Source organism: Triticum urartu, chromosome 6A (genome assembly GCF_056163025.1).
Source record: "Triticum urartu cultivar PI428250 chromosome 6A, HENAU_Tu73, whole genome shotgun sequence".
NCBI classification, from domain to species: domain Eukaryota; kingdom Viridiplantae; phylum Streptophyta; class Magnoliopsida; order Poales; family Poaceae; genus Triticum; species Triticum urartu.
The window spans coordinates 211,299,157-211,305,672 of record NC_141878.1 but is presented as its reverse complement, the minus strand read 5'-3'; positions in this window follow the sequence as shown (position 1 = coordinate 211,305,672).

Here is a 6,516-nt window from a genome sequence, read left to right as displayed (position 1 = left end):
GGTCGCGTCGAGTCCTTCTTCTTCGCGGACCGGGAGCAGGGGCAGCGCCTCCGCCGGTCTGGTGCCAACAGCTTCGCCGGCGTTGGGGTAGCCTTGGAGCCCGCGGGCGCGCGCGGAGCCCCCCCGCGGGCCGCCCTGGGCTTGAGATGGGAGCTGGGTGCAGAAGGGGTGAGCCCCCGAGGCAGCGAAGCCCAGGAGCTCTGCCACCCGCTCCAGCAGCACGTCGCGGCCACCCTCCAGCAGCCTGCACTGCAGCAGCTCTCGGGCCACCGTGAGCGCGGCCCTCGAGTTCGCCTGCTCCCGGCGGGTGTACGGTGTTGTGGTCGCTGCGTGATTGGAGGCCCTTGCTGCCGACCGCGCCTACCGCGGTGTGAGAGCTGTCGAAGCCTGTCCGCGTCACCCGCGGCCCGCAGCGCACTACGGACCGCGAGCTGCCTAGGGCACGGGGTCGCCCGAGGCGAGCGGCTCTGCGTGGGCGGGCCACGCCGCCCATGGATCTGGGTTGCCCGCCTGGTCGCCGGACATGGTGATGACGATGCGACGGGACACGAAGCGGTAGAAGGTGGATTCCAGCGCACCCCTACCTGGCGCGCCAAATGTCGGATTTCGGGTTCTGGCAGACCCTTGAGGTTCGAACACTGGGGTGCATGTGGAGATTTCGCCTTCTACCTACCTGCACCCCTCCACCTCGCTAAGATCTAAGCTATGGAAAGAACAACACAAGAGACACAGGGTTTATACTGGTTCGGGCCACCGTTGTGGTGTAATACCCTACTCCAGTGTGTGGTGTGGTGGATTGCCTCTTGGGCTGATGATGATGAGCAATACAAGGAAGAACAGGCTCACGAGGGTCTGTTCTTGGCTGGGGGGATGAACTGCTAGGAGGAGTTCAGTCGCCCCTCTCTCTCTCTTTGTGTGTGATATTACTCGATCCGATCCTAGCTAGTTTCTCTCTTGGCTTCTAGATTCTCCCTTCTTGATTGTCCCCCTACCCTGGGGGTGGCTAGTCCAATTTATAGGCAAAGGCCCTGGGCCTCTTCCCAAATATTGAGCGGGAAGGGCGCCAACAATTGGCCATTTTGAAGGGGAACATCTAGTACACTTATCCTGACTAAAGTTGGTCCTCGCCTGCCAAAGGCTCTGGTGGTGACGCTGGCTTGGGCTCCACAATGACTTCCTCCCTGCCGTTGGACTGGTCTTGGTCTCGTTGCACCGAAACGGGTGCCTTTGCTTGATGCTCTCGCCTGTGCTTGCTCCCTTTGCACCAAAGAGGAAAGGAGGACACTGCACGGCTGGCGCCCGCCTGGCGCCTTTGGTCGTCATGGCTTGCGTCACGGGCACCTCGCGAGGTACCCCGCCTTGATCTCTCCGCCTCCTCGCGAGCCAGCCTGATGAGGCTGTGCCTGAGGAAGTTCTGTGTCGTCCGCCCCGTGAGGCTTGGCCCCTCGCGAGGGTCTTGGGTCTGTGTTGATGAAGATGGGCCGTGCTGGGCCCCCCTTTGAGCCACGCCGCAGGCCGCAGGTAGGCAAGTCTGGGGACCCCCGTTCCCAGAACGCCGACAACAAGTTTTATAAATATAATCACTACTTTTTATATCATAAGTATCATCACAATAATCATCATAAGTAGGAGGCATGCTATCTTCATTATAAATTTGCATGTCAAAACTTGGGAGACTAAAAATATCATCTTCATTAAATGTAGCATCCCCAAGCTTGGGACAAACATTAATTTCAGCAAATATATTCTCAAATATGTCATCCTCATCAAACATAGCCTCCACAAGCTTGGGCCTTTTCATATCATAAGCATAATCACTCTCATAATTAATAGTATGGATAGCACCAATAGTATAGCAATTATCATATTCGTCCAAGCAAGTGCCAAAAAGATTTTCAAGATCATAAGAAATATCATTATCTTCCACAATTATATTTTCATGAGGCACAATAGTAATAGGAGTAGCATTATTTGGGAGAGATATCTTTTTACCTCTCTTCCTTTTTCTTTTCTTCTTCTTCACCACATCATGTGTGGGTTCAATCCTCTTTTTGGAGCTCCTTATTAATGAGATTGGTTGAATAGGAGGCTCCTCCTCGTTACCTGATTCATCATAATAAATAATAGGAGGATATTGGGAAGTCTCTTCCCTTTCATTAGTATTTTCTTCATCTTCTATTTGTTTTCATTTCTTTATGTAATTGGTAATATAAGGAATTTCAATGCAATTCACCGCACAATACATATAAATTTCCTCTAGGTCAAAATGAAGAACTCTATCAGGGGCAAATTTTGGAATATCCTTAGTTATACGTTTCATTTCTTCGTAGCCCATAAGCAAACTAAATTCATTATAATGTGCAAGGGAAATCAAGTCATCACAATTTTTGGACATGATTAGATCATGAAACAATTTGCATCGGATAATTAAATGACCACGTTCATTACAAAGCTCACAAGTATGGCCAAGAAAATTTAAATTTTCAGCACAATCATCTAGCTCTTCTTGCAACAATTTAGTTTCTAAGTACTTATGCTTCTTGCAATATCTATCTTCTCTATTTGGTGTGTACTTACAAACCCAATGCACCCCCGTTCCCAGAACACCGATAGTAGCCCCCGGGCCCAAGGCGCGCCCGGACTTGGCCGTGCAGGGAGGCGAAAGGGCAAGAGCGAAGCGCCGCGGGCCCTAACAGCCTGCGGCCTTGGGCGCCGCGTGGCGGTTGATTGGACGTGGGCGGCACTGTTCCCCCACGCCCCCTTATTTTGCGCCATGCTAGGCGGACTCGTAGTCGTACACAGCCGCTCCCCTTTCTGTTGCTCGAGCGCCCTCTGTCCTTCCTCCTCTCGAACTCCAGCTTCTGTTTTCAACCCAATCTCGAACCTTCCCCCCCCTTCCCATCGCCATGGCTCCGACGAAGAAGGGAAGAGGGAAGAAACCCATGCCTCCGCCTTGCTCGCCGCCGTTGGCGGCCCCCGCCGAGGGCTTGGGCAAGGTCAGCTCGGCTCTGGCCACTATCTTCAACGAATGTGGGAGGACGACGGCCTGGCCCGCATCCCACTTCTCCATCGACAGGTTAGTCACCGAGGTCCAATATTTTGACGACGCCCTGTGGGCGGGTCTGGTTCCCCCCTTTTCTGATTTCTTCAATGCCGTGCTTTCCCACTATCAGATCCACATGATGCATCTGGGTCCTGAATCCATCACCCTCCTTTCGGTCTTCGCCTTTGTTTGCGAGGCAATGATGCGCATCCTTCCTTCGGTTGCCTTGCTGCGCCACTTCTTCTCTCTGCGCCTTGTTGACCCTACCCAATGCCGAGCATGCGTGAGCTTTGTTGCCGCATCTGAGACAGCGGCCTCAGGGATTGACTTCAGGCTCCCTCTTCCTGTGGCTGGGTTCCGCGAGCGGTGGCTGTATGTGGATGCAGGGGTGCCCAGCCCTCTATCGGAGCCAACTTCGCCTGCCGTCCCCAATTTGGGTTGGGGCCAGGAGACGCTTGAGAGCCCCCGGCTCGTCTTCGTCTGGTACCGCTTCACGTTCTTGAGGTCGCTTGGCGTGATAGCGCCCAAGGTGGTGAAGGAGTTCCTGCTTCGCTGCATTGCTCCTCTCCAATGCCACTCCCGCCGGATGTGGGCTTTCAGTGGGCGTGATGATCATATGAGGGTCCAGGAAGAGGACCTGACACCTGAAGTGCTGAGGACAGTGCTCTTGATCCCGACTGGGGACCCCAACCCTGGTAGCATCCAGCAGGGAGGGGCCTTGCTGTACGTCTGCCAGAACAGGGGCGATTTTGTGAATCAGATGCCTATCTTTGATGAGTGGGGGCCGTGCCCCTCCGGCCTCCGGGGGCCTCGCGAGAACCCAGTGATGGTGACTGCCCTTCCAGTTGGCCAAGGCGACTCTTCCTCGGGTGGCGGAGCAGGGAGGCGTGAGGCGCCATAGGCCGAGGGGGCTCCCAGCGGGGTGATAGCGCCGGGCGATGCTCATGAGGGAGCAGCTCTTGGGGCCCGTGCCACTGAGGCTGAGGGCGGCAAGCAGCGGCCCTCAGCGCCTGCGGCTGAGGCCCCTGAGGCTCCAGCCGCTTCTCTTGGCGAGGCGACTGGCAGTGCGCATCAGGCAGGCGCCCCTGACGCGGATCGCCTTGATGCTTCGTCCTCGTCGCAGGTTGATCCCTGCGCTCAACTCTTGGGCCGCTTCCGCGTGGAATTTGAGGCCCTCCGGAAGAGAAGGGAGGCCCTGAGCGACGATTACCCTTGTCACCTGCTGAAGCGTAGGAAGTACTTCGCCACTGATGAGTAAGCCTTCTCCTTTTCCAGCTCCCGATCCTTCTGTTGCTTTTACTGATCCTTGCTCCGCAGGCCCCTTCCAGCCGAGCTCGCGGAGATGGCTGAGGTGCCGTCCCCCTTGGCTTCGCCCCCTCTACCATTCTCAAGCGCTCCGAGCAGCAGAGCCCTTGTGGTGAGGGCGATCGGAGAGGCGAACCGTCCCGAGGCGCATCAAGGCCCTGCGCCTCGCGATCCTCCTTCGCGGGCCTTCTCGTGGCATAGCCAGCCTGCCGTGGGCTTCTCGCCTGGTTGCGGACTGCGATTTGCTGAGGCGCTCCCTGCGCTCTTCATCTGGGGACGAGCTGGCTCCAGGCCGGGCTTCTGGCGTGGCGTACCCGGCCGTCGCGAGGGTGCCAGCCCCCAGCCCCCTGCCCAGAGGGGGAGTCCTGATCCGTGGCCCCCGGCGCTTGCTTGGGGCAGATGATGGTGTGGAAGACGTGCTCGAGCGCGCCCGGGAGCGTCGCGCTCTTCGCCAAGGATTCCTTCGAAGGGCGGCTGACGCGATGAGCCTGCTTGGTGAGGAGCTTGCTGATGAAGACGCGCGCCTTGAGGCCGAGGGCCTGCGCCTGGCTGCAGAGAGGCGTGAGCTGGAGGGCGCCATTGCCCTTGCACGCCATCAGCGCGATCTTGACGACGAAGAGGCCAAGGCGTCGCTGGTGGCCTCTCGGGAGGCCTGATCTTGGGCCGCTGAGGAGGCCCGGGAAGCTGACCAGCGGCGAGAGGCGGCGGAGTAGAGGGCTCGGGAGCTCCTGGCCTGGTGCCACTCACTGGAGGAGCAAGTGGAGCTGCGCGATGCAGCCCTCGCGTCGATGAAGGTGGCCTCTGGCGACCCAGCAGAGCTCCAGAAGCGTGAAGAGGCGCTGACGCTAGAAGCCGCCGAACGTACCCATGAGTACGAGCGTCTGGAGACGAGGGAGCACTTGGTGATGCAGGCGGAGGATGATGTCGCTGCATGGGAGCCCATGTCCTGGAGGAGGTCGGACGTCGGGTGGCGATGGCGTGCTTGGACCTCGAGCGCGAGTCCGAGGAGAGGCTCGGGTTGATTCGGGCCGAGGCTGAAGGTAGGACTGCTGCCTTGAAGGCCAAGCTGGAGGAAGCGATGCGGCGGGCTGATGCTCTTCGGGACGCCCTTGAAGTAGCGCAAGGGGAGTCAACCACCTCCCAGGCCGAGGTGCTCCTTCTTCGCCATCGGGTGGAGGAGGCTGAAGCCGTCGCGCGCCAGAATGCGGACGAGATACGTCAGCGGCGGATCCTGGAGCATGAGCACGACCCCATGCTCACCACGCTCCGGGAGAGAGCCAACACAGCCTTGGGCAACATCTGCGAGGCGGCTGTTGGCGAGCCGCACGCAGTCAACTACGCCGACAACCTTCAGTTCTTCACCGACGTGGTGACGCAGCTAGAGGTGCGGTCGGTCAGGGCTGATAGGTTGGTGGAGGGGAGGAGCCGCGCCCTGCTCGGGCGCGCCTTTTCTCGCGTCTTCAGCCATCTCCGGAACATGGATCCCCACTTCGATTTCGACACCGCCATCGCCCCAGTCCCCCAGGCCGTCCGAGACCACCTGGCGCACTGGGTGGAAGACAATGTGGATGCTCTTGTCAGGGCCTTCGCTTCAGACGACGATGACGTGATCGTGGCTGCCGACGAGGGCGGTGTGTTGAACGGCCCTGACGCCGCTGGCGGCGACGCAGACAGCGATGGCGAGTCCAGCAACGCTAGCAACGGTTCGGGTGGTGCTCCTGAGGACACATTGGGGGATTTATCCGACTGATCACGCATCGTTCCTGTTTCCTTACCCTGCATGAATAGAACTCAGGTTTTGGCCTGATGGCTGTGAGAGCATTTTGGGAGGGGGAGCCCCTCATGTAAAACTTGTGTTCATCGTATTAGTAGATGTTACATTGCACATGCGCCCGCGCCAAGTGGTTGGCTAAGCGACGCGCTGGTTGGCTAGTTTACCTTCGTCCCGTGCGGGCCCTGAGGTAGCCTGTGGGAGGCTGTGGTGTCCCGAGTGTTCCCTGATCGAATCCGTAGGATCTGCAGTAAAAAAACCCTCCTGAGAGGACACAGCGGCGGCAGTCTGGGCTGCGCACAAGCTAGGCCTGACCCGGCTCGCGAGGGGCTCACAAGGGGAGGCAGCTGAGGTGAAGTGGTAATCAAAACGCGAGAAATTGCTTGAACGAGACTCA